The sequence below is a fragment of the Miscanthus floridulus genome, chromosome 8 (assembly GCF_019320115.1).
Source record: "Miscanthus floridulus cultivar M001 chromosome 8, ASM1932011v1, whole genome shotgun sequence".
In the NCBI taxonomy this organism is placed as follows: Eukaryota; Viridiplantae; Streptophyta; class Magnoliopsida; order Poales; family Poaceae; genus Miscanthus; species Miscanthus floridulus.
The window spans coordinates 145001148-145024785 of NC_089587.1; the positions used below are offsets into that span (position 1 = coordinate 145001148).

Sequence of the window (23638 nt, forward strand, 5' to 3'; positions counted from 1 at the left end):
GTATGAACTATGAAGGGCTGATAATGCCTATGCTCACCTTTGTATCTTGATGAGCATAGGCATTATCAGCCCTTCATACCAAATAGACCCTATGCTGTATTGATGACTTGATGCAAAGGGTGTGATTAATCAATCATGAACAATGAACTGGAAAAGGTACCATCTGATGCCAAATGGAACATTTCTTTTTAAGGAACACACAAATTGGTACATGGCAAGCGAAGCATAAATATTCCCATCAGCAATCAGAAAATATTTAGCAGGTGTCCAATGCAATATCACTGAAAACGGAAAACAGATTACATAAGCGACACAAATCTTCTGCAAACCAAATGATGCTAATCAATAAGTTCTACACTTGAGTCACTGAAACCAGAGTATAGAATGCTTCATAATCCTCAAAAAACACACTGCAAGCAGTCTGAAACAGTGCCTTGCATATGGATACTGGAACAACCCACTAATGACTTTGACATGTCCCATCGTGACATTTTCAAACATCAAAAGGGTCTGTGCTAGAAAGATTAAATGCTGATAGGTAGCACCAAGTTGTACCTTCTTGAGCAAATGGAGTCTGAAAAATCATCAGCTCACAGCATGCATTGGCCCATTTTGCAGAAGCCATTCTAGTCCTCAGGTTGGTAGCGACCGGATCTGAAGGGGAATGTCCATGGGTCAACACAATCACCATCTTCTCAAGAACTCGTGCATGCTCGGCGATGAACTTGAGGAAGTCAAGCTCGCTTCTTGTCCCTCGGAACTCACGGAGAACCACCTTCTTGATGTGCCGCTGAACACATTCAATGAGACCTGCCTCCTTCCAGAACTTGAGATTTAGTTTGCCAGTGCCAGCTGCTTGAGGTCCCCAGAATTTGAAGTCATCGTTTACGGACTGCAATTAGATAGATCAGAGCACATAGGTAATAACAGGTAATGGATTAGCAGTCTCGTCTGACACAAGTATATATTCAGTTAAAATTTTACCTGGACGTAGAGTGTCTCGACGTTGGGAAAGCATCGGAGGAAACTAGGTAACATCCTAGCTTCAATGCGGGTTCCAAGTTTCACCTGAACTGCCAGCATCTGGACACTTGGGACAATGGTGTTTGGGCTTGCCTTTGTCTCAGCCTGCAATTGATGCAATTTGAGGTTCCATGGAATTGAAAGAAGAAACTAAGATCACACATTGCCCCATAGCCTTTCCTTAAAAAAAAATTTGCCATATAACCACCAGGGTTCAAAATGAAAACCACATTCACAAGAAGTAAACGAAAATGATGCTTCCCACCTTGATGGCGGTGTTCCCAATCTCCAGTTGGTGCATTCCAGGCACCAAGAATCCCAGGAAGCGCAGCTTCGGAGCATGGCCAATCTTGATCTTGGAGGACATGTAGGTGAGACTGCCGCCACCCCAAGCTTCCCAAAGCAAGAGCCTTTCCAGGCGTGGAGCATTCACCACTGTGATTTCTGGTGCGATACACTGGCATACCTCCACCAACCGTAGGCTGTGGCTCCGAATGCGGAGGCAAACCGGCCACCGGCATCCGCTCATCAGGAGCTTCTCCAGGACGGGGCATCTGTTCAGCACGAAGGCGAGGTCCTGTTCGGTCATGACGAGGGAGAAGAGACCGAGCTCCCGGAGGTATGGGAATGCGACGGTGGGAGGGAGGGCGGTGGTCGGCGGAAACCATCAGAAGCCGATGTAGAGTTTTGTGAGGGAGGTGCATCTAAAGAGCGTGGCAGGGAGATCTTAAAAGGTATTTGTTTATTTTGGTAGCCTTTGGTAGCTTTAGTCTTCGCCCTGGTGCAGTTGCCCGCAACAGCGTGGATGTCGGTACCGTGGCGTTGTAGGTGTCGTGGTGGTGATGCAGTGGCGACGGCAGAGTCGGTGTGGCTTCTCGTCGCTGGCAGCACTCACTTTAGATCGGATTAGATTTTCTGTAGGTGGTAACGGCGGCTCCGGTCAACCACGTGGTCCGAGCCTTATCTCCACCTCTTTCTTTTATAGTGTTGTACGACAGGGGTCTACCAACCATATTAGGGTTGGGCGCCCCCGGTCAGGGCGCAGATCCAAGGGCCCAATAGGCCGTTGTGGAGATCAACTAACATTCTTCTCCTCGATCTCACTAACATCTTTTAATTTTATTTACTTTTGTTTATTCCATTACAGATTAGCGCATAGAGCATGTTTCATTGTCACGATCAATTGCCGATAGATTTAACAGCTACAATACACCACTCTGTTCTGAAATAGATACTTAACTTTGGGCCTTCTTTTGTCCAGGAATTTTAGGCTTTCCCTTAAATCCATGCTAGCTACATGCTCTCTGAACACGTTGGGTAGTAAGTCTTTTGTAAGCGGATCTGCGAGCATCTTTTCGGTACTTATATACTCAAGACTTATGACATGATCCCGGATTTTATCTTTCACAACATAATACTTTATATCAATGTGTTTGACAGAACCACTTGACTTATTGTTGTGAGCATACTATACTGCCGGATTATTATCGCAGTATAACTTAAGTGGTCTATAGATGTCGTCAACCACCTTCAAACCGGGTATGAACTTCTTTAGCCAGTTCACCTGACTCGTTGCCTCATAACACGCCATAAATCATCATACATTGTGGATGATGTAGTGACGGTTTGCTTTGAGCTTTTCTATAAAATAGCTCCCACTGCGAGAGTGAATACATATCCAGACGTGGATTTTCTATCATATCTCCCGCATAATCAGAATCTGAATATCCCACTGTATGGAGTGAATCAGATCTTCTATACGTTATCATGAGGCCTTTCGTTCCTTGCAAATAACGTAAGACATTCTTTACCACTTTCCAGTGTTCTGTTCCAGGATTGTTCTGGAATCTACCAAGTAATCCGGTAACAAATGTCAAATCAGAGCGCGTACATACTTGAGCATATTGCAAGCTTCTGACAGCTGAAGCATATATAACCACTTTCATTTGATCGATCTCACATTAGTTTCTGGGGTATTGAAAATCTCCATATATGTCGCCCTTGACTATAGGAGCAGGTGATGGACTATATTTGTGCATACTGAATTTCTTTAAGATTCTTTCTATGTATGTCTTTTGTGACAGTCATAATACCCCTTTACTTCTATCTCGGTGAATCTTGATCCCTAGAACGAACGAAGGTTCACCAAGATCTTTCATATCAAATTTTGACAAAACTTCTTTGTCTCTAGCAGTAGACTGACATCACTACTAGCACGTAAGATATCATCTACATATAGGACAAAAAAGATAAACTTTCTATTCTTAAACTTTCCACATACATAATTGTCCTCTATATTTTCTTTAAACCCAAAATTCCTTATTGTCTGATTAAACTTCAAGTACCACTGTCTTGAAGCTTGTTTTAATCCATAAATGGATTTCTTTAGGCGGCATCCCATTCGTTCTTTTTCTTCCACGACAAAACCTTTCTATTGTGCCATGTAAACATTTTTTCTTCAAGTCTCTGTTGAGAAATGTCGTCTTTACATCCATCTGATGTAATTCAAAATCGTAATGTGCCACTAATGCCATTTTGATTCTGAAGGAATCCTTACATGAGACTAGAGAAAATGTCTCATTGTAATCAATCCCTTCTCTTTGCGTAAAGCCTTTTGCCACAAGTCATGTTTTATATCTTTCTATATTCTCTTGAGAGTCAAGTTTTATTTTGTAGGCTCATTTACATCATACTATTTTAGTTTCTTTAGGAATTATTTCTAAGCCCCAAACTTTATTGGCATTTATTGATTTCATTTCATCTTCTATGGCCTCAAGCCACTTTGATGAATGATCATTTCTCATGGCTTCTTCAAATGAGGTGGGATCATCCTCCATTTGAAATTCTTCAGTATTGTATACTTCATAGTTAGCAGAAATAGCTGATTTTCTAACTCTTTGAGACCTTCTAAGGGCCTCTATATTTGACACATCTTCTGTTTGAGGCTGTTGTTGCTCCCCCTCATGTGTGGCAATAGGTTTTATAGGATCTTGAAGAACAGGATCCTCATCGCCATTCATTGTTGTCACAGACGGAATAACAACAGGTGCTGACACCACAGTATCTTGTAGTGTCGGTGCAGCAACAGCAGGGAGTGAGAAAATTGGCTCATGAATCATCAGAGTGGGCGCATACACCCGCTTCTCTTTAAGGTCAACTTCTCGAGCTACCATGCTCCCCCTCATCATTTTATCCTCTAGGAAGACAACGTGTCTCGTTTCCACAAACTTTATATGTCTGTCTAGACAGTAGAAACAAAACTTTTTGACTTTTCTAGGTAACCAATGAAATGGCAACTCGCTATTTTGGGATCTAGCTTTCCAATGTTTGGGTTAAATACTTTGGCCTCAGCAGGACTCCCCCACACACGTAAGTGGTTTAGTGAGGGTACTCTTCCTGTCCACAACTTATACGGTGTTTTGGGCACCGACTTACTTGGTACTCTATTAAGAATATGAGTGGCGGTTTTTAACGCCTCCATCCACAGGCTCAACTGTAAGGTGGAGTAACTTATCATATTGCGCATTATATCCATCAGGGTACGATTGCGTCTTTTAGCTACTCCATTCTGCTGAGGTTCGCCTGGTATAGAATACAGGGCTACTTTGCCATTCTTCTGTAAGAACCTTGCAAAAGGTCCAGGAACTTGGCCATATGGGGTATGCCGACCGTAGTACTCCACCCATGGTTAGACCTGACTATTTTAATCTTTAAATTATGTTGATTTTCAACTTCTGCCTTAAATATCTTAAATTTATCCAATGCTTCTGTTCTTTCTTTGATTGGATAAATGTAGCCATAATGAGAGTAATCATCTATGAATGTTATAAATGAATCATAACCATCCACACTCTTTTCAGGAAACGGACCATAAATGTCTGTGTGTGTAATCTGTAAAATTCTTGGGCTTCGTTGGGCATCTTTTTTAATTTTCTTTACATACTTTCATTTTATACATTCTCTGCATTGTTTTAAATCTAAGAGCTCTAATAGAGGAAGAATATTATTCTTAACTAGTCTTTCTATTCTCCCCCTCGAAATATGGCCTCATCGACAGTGCCATAATTCGACGATGCATTTTGAGCTCTCTTAACCACCATTTTCAGAGTAACTCTCTGTCACCAGCTGCTTTTATCAGCTGGGTAGCATATGTCTTTGAAGAGCCAGTGAACTGACTCTTTATTCTATCGAGGTACTTGGTGACCGTGTCACACTCTGAGATTGAGCCCACAATTGCAGGCTCAATCATGTTCTTTATCACAGCAAAATATTTTTTGTTGGTAGTGACCCACTTCCTATGCTCAAGATCATAGAACATCTTTTGGGATTCAAAATCCCTCTCTTTAGTTGCCCAAGCGGCATCATCCTCGTTTGTCTCCCTCACCGGTGCCACAGGCTATGTGAAACATGGTGAGGTGACTGCCTAGCCCACCTTAGTCAAGATGAAGGTCAGGTCAAACTTTTTCTTAAGATAAAAAATAACAACAATTGCATGCCTTGATTCCAACGTTGGTCAAAATCAAAACATACAATTGTTCTTATACATTAATTATACATCACCGTTGGGCAGAAATAGAATTAATACATAAATCATTAAAATTACGATATTGTTATTAACAACATTGGTCAGAAAATAACAACATCATAATCATGTGAAAATCTCTTTTTCTCCAATTAAATATCATGTTGGTTTAAAATAACTAGAGAATCAACTATTTCTTTAGCAGCGAAGACATGAAAAAATTCATTATCTATTTTTCAGAAGCATTAAACTTTCCTCAAATATTCTCTGAAAAATTATCCCGTTGGTTCAAATTTTAACAGAGATATTAAAGTAGACAAAATTCTATCAAAATTTGCTTCTGAAAAGAATAAAACAAAACTCTATTTACTATTCATTCGGCCTGGCAGTAGAAAAAATTCCCTGCGGCCCAGCTGGCAACAGCAGCGCCCTCAGCCCAGCAACGCGTCAGCATAGCCCAGGCCCATCAGCTATAGTAGCGGCCTAGCCTGCAACAGCTGCTCTTTCGCGCATGTGCACGACTCCTCCCCCGCGCCCAGGGCACAACCTAGGATGGGGCCACAAAAGTAGCCCGCCGCGCTCGCCCGCCTGGACTGAAAGGTGGCCCATTGAATCTGAGGCGTCCACGTTGATCCGATGGCCGAGCGACGATGTGGCTGGATCAAAAAACCCCCTGGCCACGGCTGCCCCAGAAACCCTAGGCATTTCTTTCTCTCCTTTCTCTCTCTCTCAGCGCAGCAGCTCTCATCGCAGCGAGCAGCAGCAGCGACCGAGCGACATGGTGCTGTTGCCGGCCCCTTCGTCGATGTGTGTGCTCCCCACATGGGTGAGCGCGCTGTCGTCGAGCGGACTAGTGGCGGTGCCCCAGCGCGCCCGTGGAGGCCGTGCCTAAGCAGCAATGGTGCTATCTTTTTGCGCGTCGGTGAAATGGCAGCGCACCTATTCATCTCGCGCGATGATGATGTCGGCAGCGGCAAGGGTAGGCCTCTACCCTTCCCTTTCTTCTTCCCCTTTTGAATCTTAGTCATGCGATTGGGGATTAGGGTTAGGGTTAGGGTTTCTTTTCCCAATTTGATTCATTTGATTTGGTTCATCTCTTTCATTTGATTTCTTTTCTTTTCTATTTGTACCGAATCGCTCTCTTCCCCTTCCTCGTCGTGAGTTAGGGTTAGGGTTTGATTGAACCCGATTCGGTTTTGCTCTTGGTTTTGATTCGAGATCGGCGAGATAAGCCCCTTCCCCTCTTCCCCTTCTTCTCTTTTGGATTTGGATTCTTCTTCTCTTATCCGAACCAGTGTTGGGGATTAGGGTTTAAATCTAGGGTTAGGGTTCAGAATCTGACCCACTGTTCTTCTTCCCTAGAGGGTCTTCACGGGTTTAGGGTTCGGCTTTGATTCTCTTCTAGGCCGAATCCCTCTCTTTTCTTCTTTCTTTCACCCAGTTAGGGTTAGGGTTCGATTGGGGTTAGGATTAACCCGATTTGTTTTTCTTTTGGCTTGGGTACGGTTGAACCCTCTGATCTTTTCTTGCTGCGCATCGGCGAAGACGACGATGTAGCAGCTTTCCCCGCGAGGTGGCGGTGATGACCGATAGTCAGCGACGTCCGCCACCCTCCTAATCTCTTTTCTATTTTCTTTTACCCAGTTAGGGTTAGGGTTTCAATCCAAAATGGATCCCTTGTTCTTTATTTGATTTCTTTTCTGTACTTTATCCCATACTAGATCTACACACTTTTAACCTCGCTCTGATACCAATGTTAAATTAAGCTCTAAACTTTAGGTGTAGATCAAGCGGGCAAAAGGGCATCTGTTGGTGTATCTTGGTAGCCCTTGGTAGCCCTAGTCTTTGCCCTAGCGCAGTTGCCCGCAACAGCATGGACGCCAGTACCGTGGCATTGTAGGCGTCGTGGTGGCGATGCAGTGGTGATGGTAGAGTCGGTGGGGCTTCCCATCACTGGTAGCACTCACTTTAGATCAGATTAGGTTTTCTATAGGTGGTAACGGTGGCTCCGGTCAACCTCATGGTCCGAGCCTTGATCCCCACCTCTTCTTTTATAGTACTGTGCGATAGGGGCCCACCAACCATATTAGGGTTAGGCGCCCCCGATCAGGGCGTAGATCCAAGGGCCCAATAGGCCGTTGGGCCTATTGGTGGAGATCAACTAACAGGAGATGCACGGTAGAGTCAAAATTTGTTGTGCAGCTGAAAAAATGAGTTCTTGGACACCCTTGGCGGCTAGGTGCTGGAGCTAGAGCGCAAGCTCATCGACATGCGTCTCCATTGGGGTGCCGATGAGGTAGACGCGGCAGAAGGGACTTGGGTGTGCTACGAGGATGGTGGACACCGCATCGGCAATGTCGCACGGATCGGCGCCGAGGCGGCTGCGGCCGGTCCCGATGGAGGTGTTGGGGAGGAGGTGGGCGTCGATGAGGATGAGTGGCATCCTTGACAGGGAGGCGGGAGACAATGCCGCAGATGATCACGTCAGGGAGGAAGCTGATGCGGTCGACCCTGTCGAGGGCGCCCACAGGGACGTAGCCGAAGAGGGGGCGGCGGTGGCGGTAGGTAGGTGGGGCAGGTTGGTGAAGGCGGTCTTTGTCAAACTGAGCATGTTTCCATCCATCATAAAGAAATCCAAACCGTGGACTAGCATCTTAGCAATGTCATCCATGGCGACGCGGCCGCTGCTCCACGGCCACCAGCGACGGAGTAGAGGCGGAATTTGTCATCACGGCGACGAGGGTTTTGGTCGGTGTGGACTGTGGTCTGGGATGTGTGAGTAGAGACGGGGGACGAGGGAGTGGGTAATTGTGGGTTTTGTAGTTGGTCGGCGTAGGGGCTTTGTGGGCTTGCAACCTCAAGCATCGACAGGGGTACCTTTTTCTTCTGCTATATTTACAAATGGTGAGCAATATTCAAATGCAATGTTATAGCGTTTCTTGTAATATTGCCACCAAAAATAAAATTTAATATTTTTATATAAGCATATCCTGCGTGTTGCCACGGGATCTTCTTAAAAATAAATCTATTATATACATAATATTATTATATGATATTTTTATATGAATTTGAAAGGCCTAATATTTTAAAGAAATTTGAGTGCCCTTTATAAAAATTGCGTTTTGACTTACAAAAATCCTCAAGATTCAATGGACGCGCTCGAGGCCTTCTAGGTGCAGCCGACATGCACAAGAGCACACTACTATACGAATGGTTTCTAGAGGCGGCTGGTGAGGCTTTGTAGAGATGGCTCGGCCAGCCGTCTCTACCATACCGTCTCTACAAATCATGCATATGTAGTGACAGTTCCCAAACTGTCCTTACAAATCAATTTGTAAAGGCGGCTGGTGTTATCAGCCGCCCTTATAAATCGATTTGTACGGGCGGTTGGTAACACCAGCCGTCTCTATAAAATTGATTTATAGAGGCGGCTATAGTACCAGCCGCCCCTATAATACCTATTTGTAGGGACGGTTTAGTACATTTTTCGCTAAAAAAAATTCAAATTCATAATTCAAATTTGACCAGAACATATATATATATATACCAGAACATATATAATTCAAATCTGACCACAAGCGCAAGAGCATTATATAAACTACCATTATAAGTCCAGTTCACAAGAATATATACAATCCATCATTAAAATTATTAACCAATTTAATATAAATATTAACTTAGGCAATAGAAAGAGACAATAGCAGTCAAACACACATACAAATTATCAACCAATTTAATATAAATATTAACTTAGGCAATAGAAAGAGACAACACCAGTCAAACTTATAATCCACCTGACTAAAAGTTTAATAAGAATTTGAAGGCATTTTATAAACTTTAACATTTGCAGAGCAAAGTACTGTCAAGTTCTTTTATTTCCGAGAACTGTTGAGATAAGGAGACGAATACTTGACAACACAAACAAATAAAAGGAAGGTTCAGAGAAGTGACAGCCGAACCCTTGCTGAATATATGTACTTGATCTTTATGTTGCTATCGACCTACAAGCATAACTGAACCAGAAAAAGAGTTGTTCAAAGACAATCAAATCTGAACTTCAGTGGAGAACTGAAGCAACTAGATAGACTACTACGTAGATGAAAATACAGTCAGAGACAGTCAGACATCCTAGGCATTTTCTGTAAGCATCCATGTATATCTGCAGTCAAAGGTTCACAATTCAAAGGGATCAAGCTTCCTAGCATTATACCAACAAATCAGTTACTCATCTTACTAGTACCTTTTTGGTTGCCATTGCAAATTGAAAGAATCAAAATCTGAAAACAATCATAAAAAAGCATGCAGAGAACATGATTCATGAGGCTCCCTGAAAATTGCATGTATGCAGAAATCTTGCATACTACAGCATATTCATAGTCTTTAGAGAAGCTCATAAGAAACAGATTATATCATATACTTCTTTTTTATTGCAGCCTTACAATTTATACTGGTTTTAGCACAAACAAAATGCACTGACACTCAGCTAGGCATAAATCTTGTGTAGCGAGAAATTTAACTAACCATTCACTGGACGACAAGGTTTTTATAATAAAAAATAAAATTTGTTGCCAAAAATAAGTTTGCCTTTTATAGTAAGAACATGTGAAAGTGGAACATGACAAATTATTCATCAGTTGACAGATTCAGTAACAAATTTACAGTAAGATATTTCCATTCACTAGACAAATTCATTATATGTACTTAATTACAGTAAATCCTATATGGACTAATTTACACCAAAAATAAATTAGAAATCTGTAAGATTAAAACATATTTCATTGGATACAATGACATCCCTATGGCAATGTATATCATATAAAGTGGTATGAAAATCACAAATGGACACCACTCAGGTATTAATAGTGCACATATTTAAATTTCATTTCTAAGAAAGTACCTATGTAACTTCACTATTGTGTTGGGCTGAACTTGCGAAAACTAATGTATGATACTCCACTGCATTCATATAGTTTTCTTCTCTTATTTAGTAAACCTAGGAATACATTAGACACACTCATACTCACCGGCATTGCTTCATAATATTATATTAAATGAAACAACAGATGAAATCTTTGTTAATTATATATATTTAACTGATTAGATATAAAAGGATCTACTACATGGTGATCAAAATCGAAGCCAAATCATATGGATTAGGGAGGAAGAGATGGGAACCGACCAGCACAGAGATGGGTTCGCGCTACCCGAAATGACATGGAGATGACGCAAGGTAGCCGGATCCATCACTATCGCCTACCTAACCTCACGCTAGTGCTGAAGGAGACAGGGGCGCTGCCACTTGGGGTATGCACCATTGAGGGGCAAGGGAGACGGATCCGCCCATCATTGCTGACCTCGCCTCAACATGCCACTGCTTGTGGCCAGGAGGAAGGGCGCTGCTTGGTGACCGGGGGCGCCATCATGGGCCGAGGAAGATAGATCCGTCGCCGCCGCCGTAGGCCGAGGAAGGCTGATCCACTGCCACCGTTGCCGTCGTGGCCGAGGAAGGCTGATGCACTGCCGATGTCGACCTAGCCTCGTGTGCCATTGCTTGGGGGCTAGGGAGGGAACACCGCCGATTGGGGGCCAGGGTGCGCCGCCGCTTGGGGGCCAAGGTGCGCTTCCACTTTTGTGAGAGAGAGATGCCCAGGGAGGTTGTGGCGGCTGAGAGAAGGGCTAGGGTTTGGGCAGGTGCTTTTATGCGCTCACTTTTGGGCCAGTCGAAAGGCCAGCGCAGCCCAGGCCCAAGTTGGCTACACGGCTCGAGTTTCACCGCCCATCGAAATTAATTTCTCTGTTGGCGATTCAGCTGCCCCTACAAATGGACACAGCAGGGGTGGCTGGTAATAGCCACCTCTATATACCAGTCGCCCCTACAAATCAACGCATTTGTAGGGGCGGATCATATTACCAACTGCCCCTACGATGCCATTTGTAGGGGGCGGATGCTGTGCTAGAGCTCGAGCGCTCCACTATAGGGGCTGCTCCAATGCCAACCATCCTAAAAAAGCCCCGTTGCTACAAACTATTTTTCATGTAGTGGCAGAAGATCGGCATGGGCTTTTCTGCTGTCGGTGACATGTTGTCTTGACATGACTTGATCGAAAGGGAATGGCCCAACCTTCACGATAGTAGGCCATGAATCAAAGATAACTTGCTACAAACAGTGGGATAATTAGCTTTATACCGTCAAGGTTAGATGCGACCAAGCGACGGGGAGAGAGGCACCAAAACCATGAAGACTTTGACTCGATCTTCGAACGACCACAGAACCACAATCCAGAACTAATCCACACAAAACGGTGTAGCCATACTAGAAACCGTAGAGCACGAACTAGGGGAACCTAGAGGGATCTCTTTACAAGTCCAAGAAGAACAAGAAAGAACAATGGTTTGAGTAAGGCACTCGACAGCTCAGCTGCAATATCATGTAGTTTATCAAATCATCAAAGGTTTCTAATAGCTTAGAGGCAGGGGATATTTATACTAGGAACAACCCTTCTAGTTGGGTGTGAAAACAAAATAGAGTTTCTGAAGATAGGCTATGTATAAGGTCAACACGAGATGGATTCTAGAAGTGGTCTAGCGTGATTGTTGGCATCCTAAGTAGTCTCCACTAATCTGGTCATAACTCCTTATTGGGAAGTGTAAAATACTTGGAACTTGCACCATTGGAAACTAGACTTGATAAGCTTTCCAAAGTGTCCTCATGGGCCTCCAAAGGTTCACGGAATCGAAAGTTATGAATGTTTCTTTCAGCTGGTCCGTTTTTCACTGTATTGGTCCGATCTAATGGTCCATTTTTTACTGTGCTGGTCCGAACTGATGGTCCATTTTTCTCAGTGCTGGTCCGATGTAGAGTAACATCCTCCTCTTTATTTGTATGCCTAAGTACAACCAAAGTAGTACACTTAGATAGTATAACATTCTCAAATTTGTCAAAGTTAATTTCAGCAAGGAGTGAGTTCACCTTTTTTTAGAGTAGTTTTGCACGACTACGCATAATTGGACCTTCATACATATGTGAAACTTGAGTAACCGGTGTCTTGTCCTCATCATCCTCCCCCTCTTGAAAAGGAGTCATCCTCGACTCTAACTCTTGTGGTCCAAAGAATTGTGCTAGGCCATCGAGTTGTAGTGTTGTGATAACATCACGATCTTCATCTTCCATCATAGTGAGATGCTTGAATCTATAATCATATAAACCAAGTAGCAGCCTTGTAGGTGGAAAATAAATGGATTTCAAATTAAGTTTAGCTTTCACCTTGAATGGATGCTTAGAACTAATGGTGAATTTTGATTGCCTTGGCACGGTCTCATCATCCTCCCTCCCTTTAATAAAAGTCATCCATGACTTTTGTTTACCTGAAAACAACCTAGACAAAACAGAGGGTGGATGTACATGGCAATTCCAACAATATTTTATTTTGTTTTGTTCATTTGTTCTTTTATGATTCATATTCACATTATTCACTTTCCCACGTAAGGAATATTCTCTCAACTTTGGCAAACCCGCAAATAGCTTTTAAAGATGGGAGCACAAAAATTTCTTCCAACCCAATCATTTGATTCATGTTATTGTGCTTTATCTTTGCAAGATCAAGCTTGTCATCAAATGGATGTTGAGCATTCATGGTATTCCAAAAATTATTGTGGCACAATTTTTTTCATGGGTTTAGAAGTACACCTTTCAAACTCAATGCTCTAGGATGCTAATGAACGTGTGTACGGGCATTGCTTTGCACATGATTTCTTTCTTTCAATGGATGGTATGAACACGGTGACAATATTAATTGTTCAAAATCACAAGCATCAAGCAACTATTGCATCTCAAAAGATTTATCACTTTATTTTTCACTCAACATTTTTGACTCTAAGTCAGCAAGCTTGTCATATGTTACACAAATTGCATGAACTTGGAAGGTATCTACAACATGTTCTCCAATCAGAACAAATGTAAACTTGCAGCTATGAGCAGCATTCAAAGAACTCAAGGATGTTATCATAGAAATTTTCTCAAGCATTTTATCAATATTGATAGGCATGTTAAGCATAGCATAACACAAACATCCAGTAGGAGATATCCTTGCAAACAAATTTGCACATGTAACCAATTGGACAAGGTGAAGTTTGTTGGTATACAAAGTGTTGCAAGGATCATTCAAAGCACAAAGACTCTTATCAAAATAAAATTCGACACTTGTATCAACATGAGATTCAGTCAAATCAGCACAAAGGTTTTGATTATGTTCTATGGCTGAAATGGTAATATCACAAGTACTCATTATGTGTCGAAAATTTAGATTTGACTTATTTTCCATACCTTTTAAATCCAATGATTCTATATTCACCATTGTTTGAATCTCTGAATTTTTACCTCCATTGTTGATCTCAGTTGGTCTTGGTGAATCAACTAAGGGGTCAAGGAATGTGCAACCATCTTCAAGATGTGTGAGCAATGAAACATCATGCATTGTACCGTTGTCCATGGCCATCACTTGATCTTCCTCATCGAATATTTGGGGTTGGTCATAATTCACCACATCTTTTTCTTCATGAGCATGCATCACACAAGGAACAAAACTAGAAGAAGGTATTATCACATTAGTAGTAAATAATTCCTCACATGATTCATCTTTTTTTGCTCAATTTTTGTGTATCTCTCTCACATAGAATTTTGTGGCTCTCCTCCTCACATATGGTGGAATCTCTCATCTTTTCATTTTGAACTCTCGCACTCAATTTTGGTTGGTAGCACTCCTTCTCACATGGGTTTTGTTGTCCACTATGGACAAAGAGACCACCATGAGAGTTGATTGGGCTTTGTTGATGTGGAGCTCGAGTGCCCTGAAAGGTCCTAATGGCTAGAGGGGGTGAATAGCCTATTAAAATTTTCTACAATAACACTTAAGCCAAGTGGTTAGACAATTAGATGGCAAAACGAGTGTTGTGATGGCCTACTAAAATTGCAAGCCTCCTATCCATAATTCTAGTTACTATGATCTCTAATTCACACAAGGGGCTAAGTCACTACTCTATAAGTTAGTGAGCTCTCAAAGACTAACTAAAGAGGCTCACTAACCAGTAGACAAGACACAAGCTAGCTGTAACACCCCAGGTGTTTGAGCTCAAACATGGCATGTTAAGTGATAATCAAGAGCTTTAGTTCATTATCTCTGAAGTGGTGATGAAGGTGTTGATGTAAAATCTATGAAATTGAGTCCCAACTTGAACTTGGACAATACACCTTGCTTACATGTTGACCCTTTTTAAATGTAGGCTTGAGTAATGTGGAAGGTGCCCCTTTTCATGTGCCTCACATCTATTTCCATCTACATTGACTATTGGGTAAGTTTCATGAAGTTTGAAGCCAAGAAGTCACATGAAATAACAAGTTATAATCTTTCTTGAATTGCTTCATCTAGTGAATGGTAACATGGGATGTCTAACAAACCTTGCTACCATTCCCAAATGACTCTAATTGAACTCTACAACAAAAGTCATGAAGGGTTCATGTTGAGCAATTGTCAAGAAAATGCCTCAATTGGTCGAAAACCCAAATTCTAGGGTTTAACAAGGTGCTGCATTGACCAAGATGAACCAATGATTTTAGTACCAGTGGTGAAGTTTGACCTTTAATAAAAGTTGAAGTTTTAGTGGAGTACAACAAGCTTTATTTTTGGACCAAGCCCTGATTCAACTCCTAAGTGACTCAAACAGTGGCCTCAAGTTTGAATGCATTGCTCCTTTGGGCTCTCAGAAATCTAAGTCCCTAATCGACAACAGCGAGTTGACATATTGTGACATTTTTATCTTTCAAAGTCATATGGTAACTTAACTGGATTCCTTAATATGAGTTGTAGTATCCTTTGTGAAGGAAACAACAATATAAGTCTTAGCAGATTTGGAGCTCATTTGGTCATTCAAAGGTTCTCTCCAAAATAGCAAGTTCACTGAATTCGGTCACACTTTGTTGAAACTCTGAAATCCGAATTTTAGTTTCATCTACCTATCTTTGGAGATTTGTATCTTCCTAACCAAGCTGAACTAATCCTAGATCATTTAAGCAAAGTTGTAGTTTAAATTAAGTAGAACAACTTTTGTTCAAGTACCAAGACCTGGTTTAGCCTCTAACCTAGCCAATTAGGGACCCCAAGATCGAATCTAGTGTTGTTTTTAGGGTCCAAGAATTGACTAAGTCTAGAATTTCATTAGCAATGATGATTGGCAATCCTGTGTTCTCAAAAATTTGTTAAGCAACTTGAGTTGAGCCAAAAATAAGAGTTGAAGCTAATTCCATGAAGAAGGTATAGGATGAAGTTGGATCAAATTTGACCATGTTTTGACCAAGTAATTCGAGCTCAAGCAGAGCAAGGCTTAACTAGTGTTAAGTCATTGACACTATCAACTTGGGGCTCAATTAGCCACTAATGGAGAGCTCTAATGGCCTTGCACCTTTAATAGAAGTTGTAGAGCAGCCCGCTCACCAAATTAGCCAGTAGCTGGCCCAAAATCGGTGCCCACTGCACCCACACCATCGCATGCCACGTGCTTGGAGAAAAGTCAACATGTCTGTCATGTAGGGGAGCATGCCCCACCATTGTTTCCATGCGCCCCACCTCCCAATGCGTGCCCTGCCTCCTCGCTCGAGGTGTGGACACCGAGGCCCTATCTCCATGACCTCAGCTCCTAGGCTTTCGCCCTCGCTCTCCCTCACCTCTCTGTGCGCTCCCTCTCATGCTCACCATGGGCAACCGGGATGAGCTCCATGGCCACCATTGTTCCTCCACCCTCGAGTGCCTCACAGACCTACACCACCATCACCGCCTTCACCTTGTCGTTCTCTACCTCGCACACATGCTCGCCGAGAAGCTCCATCACCAAGCAGACATCGCCATTGGAGCTATGCCTCTGGTGCTGCATGGCTAGGTCGATCTGGCTTGCCTTGGGCCGAGCCGGGTAGCCCCATGGGTGCGCTTAGGCCCCTGGGTGCTCCCCACCGCTGCCGACCGCTGCTGGCCAAGGTCGACCGACCTCGAGCCCATCCTCGCCGACCGTCTGGCCGCTACTGCCATGGACAAGCCACCTCCATCCACCACAGGGCAAGCCACGAGCACCTACTTGTGTGCGTGGGCCCCCTAGCACTCAGCCGTCGTCGCTCGCCGCCAGAGGTCGACCACCTCGCCAGAAATTTGAGCCGCCATCGACCACCTCCGCTCGAACTTGCATCGGGGACCTCGTGCAAGAATTCGAAGAAAGGGAAAGGCCTATCTGCAAAGTCTGTTAGTCATGTGAATAGTGACTAGAAGGACTGTTTTGCTAGAATCTGGTTTCGTGAAAGTTTAGGGTCCTCGATGTAAATTTGTTTTTCTTTTCTGGCTAAAACATTGGAAAATCATAGGAAATCGTAGAAAAATCATAAAATAGCAAATGAACTTGTTTTGGAATCCTTGTGAGTATTTCTATGCAGTAGAGTCATAATATGAGATGTGTTAGTAGAAATTTTTTGCTGTTTTTATTTATTCTTGTAAAGTGCTTTTAAAAATGCTTTTAAGATGGAAAGATGCATATCTTGAGTTATAGAACTCCAAAAATGATAATTCCAATTGTGTTAATCTTGTGATGACATGATCTAGCTAATAAAAATACTAAACATGCTAATTGTGTACTATTTTATAATGTTTTGACTTAATCTTGTTAAATAGGCAATTTTAGCTTGTTTTGCTTGTTATTCTCATACCTGAAGTTGTATTGCTTCAAATGGCATGAAATTTTAATTGTAGGATATCTATGTGAGTCATGAGCTCTAGTTAAAATTTCATGATTTTTTGTGCATGTATTCCTGAGTTATTAATTTATCTTGCTAGGTGCTTGATAAGTAGTTGTAAATGGTTGATAAATATCATAAAGGTGTAAAAAATGGAAAATGTTGTTCCATTGCCTTTGCATGGTGTGGTGGTAACCTAAGCAAACCTAATTTGGTCATGTGTTTATAGAAAATGTGGAGGTTTAGATTTGTCTTGCTCTCACATGCTTATTTGCAATTAAAACTTATTTTGCATGTAATAATCAATTTATAAAACTTGAGCATGTAAAATTTGTATAGTAGCCATGCTTTGTTATCATATCACTCTCATAAAAACCTAGGCTCCAAATTAGAATGTTTGCAACATCACCTTTTTATTAGTTGCATGTTAATTAAACTTTGAAGGAACATGTGTGTTTCTTATTAGATGTTTATACATGGTTCTTGTGATGCTAATTGAAAGCATCTAGGCCCCTAGTTGGATTTCGGTGATTAATGACAATATGAGATTACTATGACTAATGTATGTTTTGCAGATGCAATTAAGTTAGGTCATGGTAATGGCAATTGATTGGGCAATCATGATTGTCATGCCCCTACGATGGAAATCATTTTGGTTTTCAAAGGATGGATGACAAGGTTAAGGATGGACTAATTCTAAGTGTCGTTTGGTGTTGAAGAGACACTTAGAGTAGTTTAGGACTTTGTTTTTCCTTTGGCCGTACTATTAAGGGGGGTATGGACGGGTAGCTTGACCTAGGTGAGTCTAGTGGGTTAGGTGTGGTGCACACTTGTCAAATCTAGCACTAGGTAGCTCCTAAATAGCCCTTAGATCAATTGGAGCGAACTTCATTCACATATGATTGCGAGTTAGAAGTGAATGGAGGGTCAAATATTGACCAGACGTTGGTTTCGGTGTGACCGGACATTGGCGCAGTGTCCGGTCAGTTCATTTGATCAACGTGAAGTCATCTGGATGCGACCGGACACTGAGTGAAATGTGACCGGACGCTGGGTGCTAGATTCCGGTCAACTCTAGTAAGGTTCTAGAGAGAGAGAATCCTAATCGAACACGTCATGTCAGTGCTAACCGGACGCTGGTCAGGTTCCAGCTACTGACCGAACGCTGAGTAGCAAAGTGACCGGACGTTGGGTTCTAGAGTTCGGTCAACATCAATAAGGTTTCATAGAGCAGTTTTTATAACCGGACACATCCTGTCAGTGCTGACTGGACGCTGGTCAGAGTCTGGTAACAACTTAACTATTTGGTTATAGGGAGAACTGACCAGAGCATCCGGTCACCTTGACCAGAGTGTTCAGTCACCCCGTAGTGGCACATAATGGTTCGTTTTGAATGAGGGGTTATAAATACTTCCTCTATTCACTCAAGGGATCACTTTTGCTCATTCCAACAGCTGAGAAACACCCTTGAGAGTGCCAAGAAGAGTAAGGTACTAGTGAGGTGATTGAGATTTGAGAATCCAAGAGAGAGGCCTCATTAGTGAAAGCAAGAGTAGCAAAGTATGCATCCACCCTTCTCATTAGGCTTATCGTGGTCAAGTGAGAGTTCATGCTTGTTACTCTTGGTGATCGCCATCACCTAGACGTCTTGGTGGTGATTGGGAGCTTGGTGATCATCCAGCAGAGCTTGTGGATGACCCAACTCAAGTTGTGAGTGGTTGTAGGTGATTTACCGCACCGGAGTGTCAAAGAATCAACCCATAGAGAGCACTTGATCCTTGCACGGATCAAGGGAGAGTTACACCCTTGCATGGGTGCTCCAACGAGGACTGGTGGGGAGTGGCGACTCTCCGATACCTCGACAAAACATCGCCACGTTTCTCCTTCTCTCTTTACTTTAAGCATTTACTTTGAGCAATTCAATTCTTATCTTTACATTCATAGAATTGCCATGCTAGAGTAGGATTAGAACATAGGTTGCTAAACTTTTGTGCGTTAGAACAATAGAAACACTTTCTAGGCACAAGGGGTGAAGTGGGCTAACCGTAGGGTTTAATTATTGCAAAGAATTTTAGAATTAGCCCAATTCACCCCCCCTCTTGGGCATCTTGATCCTTTCAATTGGTATCAGAGCCTCATGCTCTCGTATTTAGGCTTAACTGCCTAGAGAAAGATGTCTCACGAGGATGGACCTCCTCCTATCTTTGAGGGGGATGATTTTCCTTATTGGAAAATCTACATGGAGACATACTTAGAAGCTCTAGATGTTGGAATACTTAGAGCCACAATTGTGGAGAACTTAGTCATCTAGCACATCAATGCACCAAGCCCAAGAAAGACAAGTACAAGGGTAAGAAAGATGACTCAAGTAATGAAGATGAAGATGAAGATGAGAAGAAGAAAAAGAAGCCATACAAGAAGAAGGATGGCAAGAAGAAGGACTTCCACAAGAAGAAGAAAAATGGGAAGGCATACATCATCGGTGATTGGCTCATGGACATTGATTCATCTAGTTACTCATCCGATGATGATAGTGATAATGAGAAGGTGACCGCAATTGTGATTGACTCTTCATCATCTTCACCAACACCACCGCCATCATCCTCTACACACCTATGTCTTATGGCCAAGGGTGAACGGAAGGTACCAAATGATGATGATAGTAGTGGTGATGATCATGCTAACAATGATGATAGTGATAGTGATGATGATGAATATGAATCACCTTCATATGATGATCTTGTTAAGTTGCTAAATCAATATACTAAGATCATTAGAAAGACTAGAGCTAAGAATGACAAGCTAGAAGCTAAGAATGATTCTCTTTTAGCTAAATGTGATATAGCCAAAAAGGCTAGTGTTGAGCTTAGAGAAGCAAATGAAGCTATGTCATCCAAACTCAAGGAGCTCAAATCTTCTAAGAAAGAGCTTAAAGATAAACATGATAAACTTGAGGGGATGCATAAAGAGCTCACCACTAGCCACAATACGCTAAAAGAAGAATATATAACTCTTAAGATAAATCATGATAATCTTGTTATTGCTCAAGAATTTTTATCCAATGAGCCACATGATGCTACTAACGATGTTGTTAAGATTGATATAGCTACATTATGTGATGATTTAATTGTTGAGAGCATTGAGCAAGGATCTAGTGGCAAAGGCAAGCAAGTGGTTGAAACCGACAACTATGATGAGTATGTCAAGCTCAAGCATGATAATGAAAAGCTCAAGAAAGATCTTGAAGAGCTCAAAACCACCAACACTATAGTGCTAGAAACTCTTGATCATGATGGTGATTTGATTCTTGAGAATGAGAAGCTCAAAGAAGAGAACAAGAAACTCAAGGAAGAGAAAAATAATAATGCACTCAAGAAAGAGAACAAGAAGCTCAAGTTGGAGAAAGAGCATCTCAAGATTGGATTGAGCAAGTTCACAAGAGGCAAGCATCTTCAAAGTGAGCTATTAATGAACACCATCATGAAGATGGATAGATGTGGCATTGGGTACTTGGCAAACCAAGAGAAGAAGGCTCAAGCTCAACAACAACAACACAAGTCAAAGCCAAAGCCAAAGAGATGTTTTGAGTATGGACAACAAGGCCACTTCGCCCATGAGTGTCAAACTCCACCACCACAACCCTTGCCCAAGCATGCTAGACCCTTTGCTTTCAATGTTTATTACATGCTTAGAAAAAACTCTAGTGGAAAGATGAAAGTTATGTTCTTAGGACCTCCCAACAAGAATAGGCTTAAGAAAATTTGGGTTGCAAAGTCACTTGTTGAGAAAGTCAAGGGCCCTCAACAAGTTTGGGTTCCTAAAGCTTGATCTCTTGTGTGTAGGTGAACTATAAGACCGGTGGAAGTCATTCGGTAATTGATAGTGGTTGCACACAACATATGACCGGTGATCCTCGTATGTTCACCTCACTAGATGAAGTAGATGGACAAGAAAGAATCACGTTTGGAGATAATTCGAAGGGCAAGGTTAAAGGATTAGGCAAAGTGGCAATATCAAATGATCATTCAATCTCAAATGTGCTATATGTTGCTTCATTGATCTTCAACTTGCTATCCATTAGACAATTGTGTGATCTTGGCTTTCAATGCCTATTTACCGAGAAGGAAGTGGTTGTATCCAAGAAAGATGATGATCAAGTGATATTCAAGGGATTTAGATACAACAACCTATATCTAGTGGACTTCACCTTTGAAGATGCTAATTTGAAGACTTGCCTATTCACCAAAACAACACTTGGGTGGCTATGGCATAGAAGACTTGCTCATGTTGGGATAAGCTCACTCAAGAAGCTAATAAAGAATGATTTGGTGAGAGGGTTGAAGGATGTAAAGTTTGAGAAGGACAAGCTTTGTAGTGCATGTTAAGCCAGCAAAGACGTTGCAAATACTCATCCTACAAAAGCTTTCATGTCAACAACAAGAGTACTAGAGCTCCTTCACATGGATTTATTTGGACCAACAACATACAAGAGTTTGGAAGGAAATCTTTATTGTCTTGTGATTGTCGATGACTACTCAAGATACACATCGGTGTTCTTCTTTCATGACAAATTCAAAGTTGCATCTTGCTTCAAGAAGTTTGCCAAGAGAGCACAAAATGAGTTTGAAGTGAAGCTCAAGAAGATTAGAAGTGACATTGGGAAAGAATTTGACAACACAAACATTGAAGCCTATTGTGATGAAGTTGGGATCAAGCATGGGGTCTCCGCAACATATACTCCTCAACAAAATGGTGTAGTTGAGAGAAAGAACCGGATATTGATCACACTAGCAAGAACAATGCTTGATGAGTACAACACTCCTGAAGCTCTATGGGTGGAAGCTATCAACTCTGCATGCTATGCATCCAACTGCCTATTCCTTCAAAAGTTTCTTGGTAAGATACTTTATGAGTTGCTTAATGGGAAGAAGCCAAATGTCTCCTTCTTTAGGGTGTTTGGTTGCAAATGCTACATCTACAAGAAGCGACAACACCTAGGGAAGTTTCAAAGATGTTGTGATATTAGTTTTCTTGTTGGTTACTCATCAAAGTCCGAAGCATATAGAGTATTTAATCATGCCACCGGCTTAGTTGAAGAAATATATGATGCAGAATTTGATGAATCTAACGGCTTCCAAGGAGCACATGAGAATCTTAATGATGTAGGTGATGAACCATTGAGGGAGGCTATGAAGAACATTTTGGTTGGAGACATCAAGCCTAATGATGATGAAGATGATGTGTAAGTGATTAATCCACCTTCTTCATCAAATGTGCCACAAGATGGTGATAAAGATGGGAGAGTAGAAAATAAAGATACCATGTCTCCCATGAGCAAATGGTGACACAAGCATATGATGTTGATGCTCCACAACCTCCCCCTCAAGTGGTTGATAGAAGAAATTCTCCTCTACTACAAGCTCATCCATAAGATCTCATCATAGGGAGTCCATCAAAGGGAGTAATGACTCACTCTCAAAAACTTGCTTCATTTATTAAACATCACTCTTTTGTCTCTTGCTTTGAGCCTACTAAGGTAGAAGAAGCTCTTCAAGATCTAGATTGGATAAATGCCATGCATGAAGAGTTGAACAACTTCACCCGCAATGAAGTTTGGACTCTTGAAGAGCGACCACAAGGCGCAAGAGTCATTGGAACAAAGTGGGTGTTCCGCAACAAGCAAGATGATCAAGGTGTTGTTGTGAGGAACAAGGCAAGACTAGTTGCAAAGGGGTTCTCTCAAGTTGAAGGGTTGGATTTTGGAGAGACCTTTGCACCAGTTGCAAGACTAGAAGCCATTTGTATCCTCCTTGCATATGCATCACATCATGAAACGAAACTATATCAAATAGATGTGAAAAGTGCATTTTTAAATGGCTTTATTAATAAACTAGTCTATATTGATCAACCTCCCGGGTTTAAAGACCGTAGATATCCTAATCATGTTTATAGGTTGTCCAAGGCGCTATATGGGCTTAAGCAAGCCCCAAGAGCTTGGTATGAGCGTCTTCAAGATTTCCTCATTGAGAAGGGCTTCACCATTGGGAAGGTCGACACCATACTATTCACCAAGAAGCTTGATGGATATCTTCATTTGTCAAGTGTATGTTGATGATATCATATTTGGATCATCAAATGAAGACTCTTGCAAAGAATTTGGTGAATTGATGTCAAAGGAGTTTGAGATGTCAATGATTGGAGAGCTTACATTCTTTCTTGGTTTTCAAGTCAAGCAAATGAGAGAAGGGATTTTCATCTCCCAAGAAAAGTATACCAAGGATCTTCTCAAGAGATTCAAAATGGCTAAATGTAAGCCAATCAAGACA

At 41.9% G+C, this 23638-nt stretch overlaps 1 pseudogene; it reads right to left on the bottom strand.

Moving 5' to 3' along the window:
• Positions 1 to 460: 460 nt before the first annotated feature.
• LOC136469968 (F-box/LRR-repeat protein 13-like) lies at positions 461 to 8216 on the bottom strand (annotated as a pseudogene).
• Positions 8217 to 23638: the final 15422 nt, after the last annotated feature.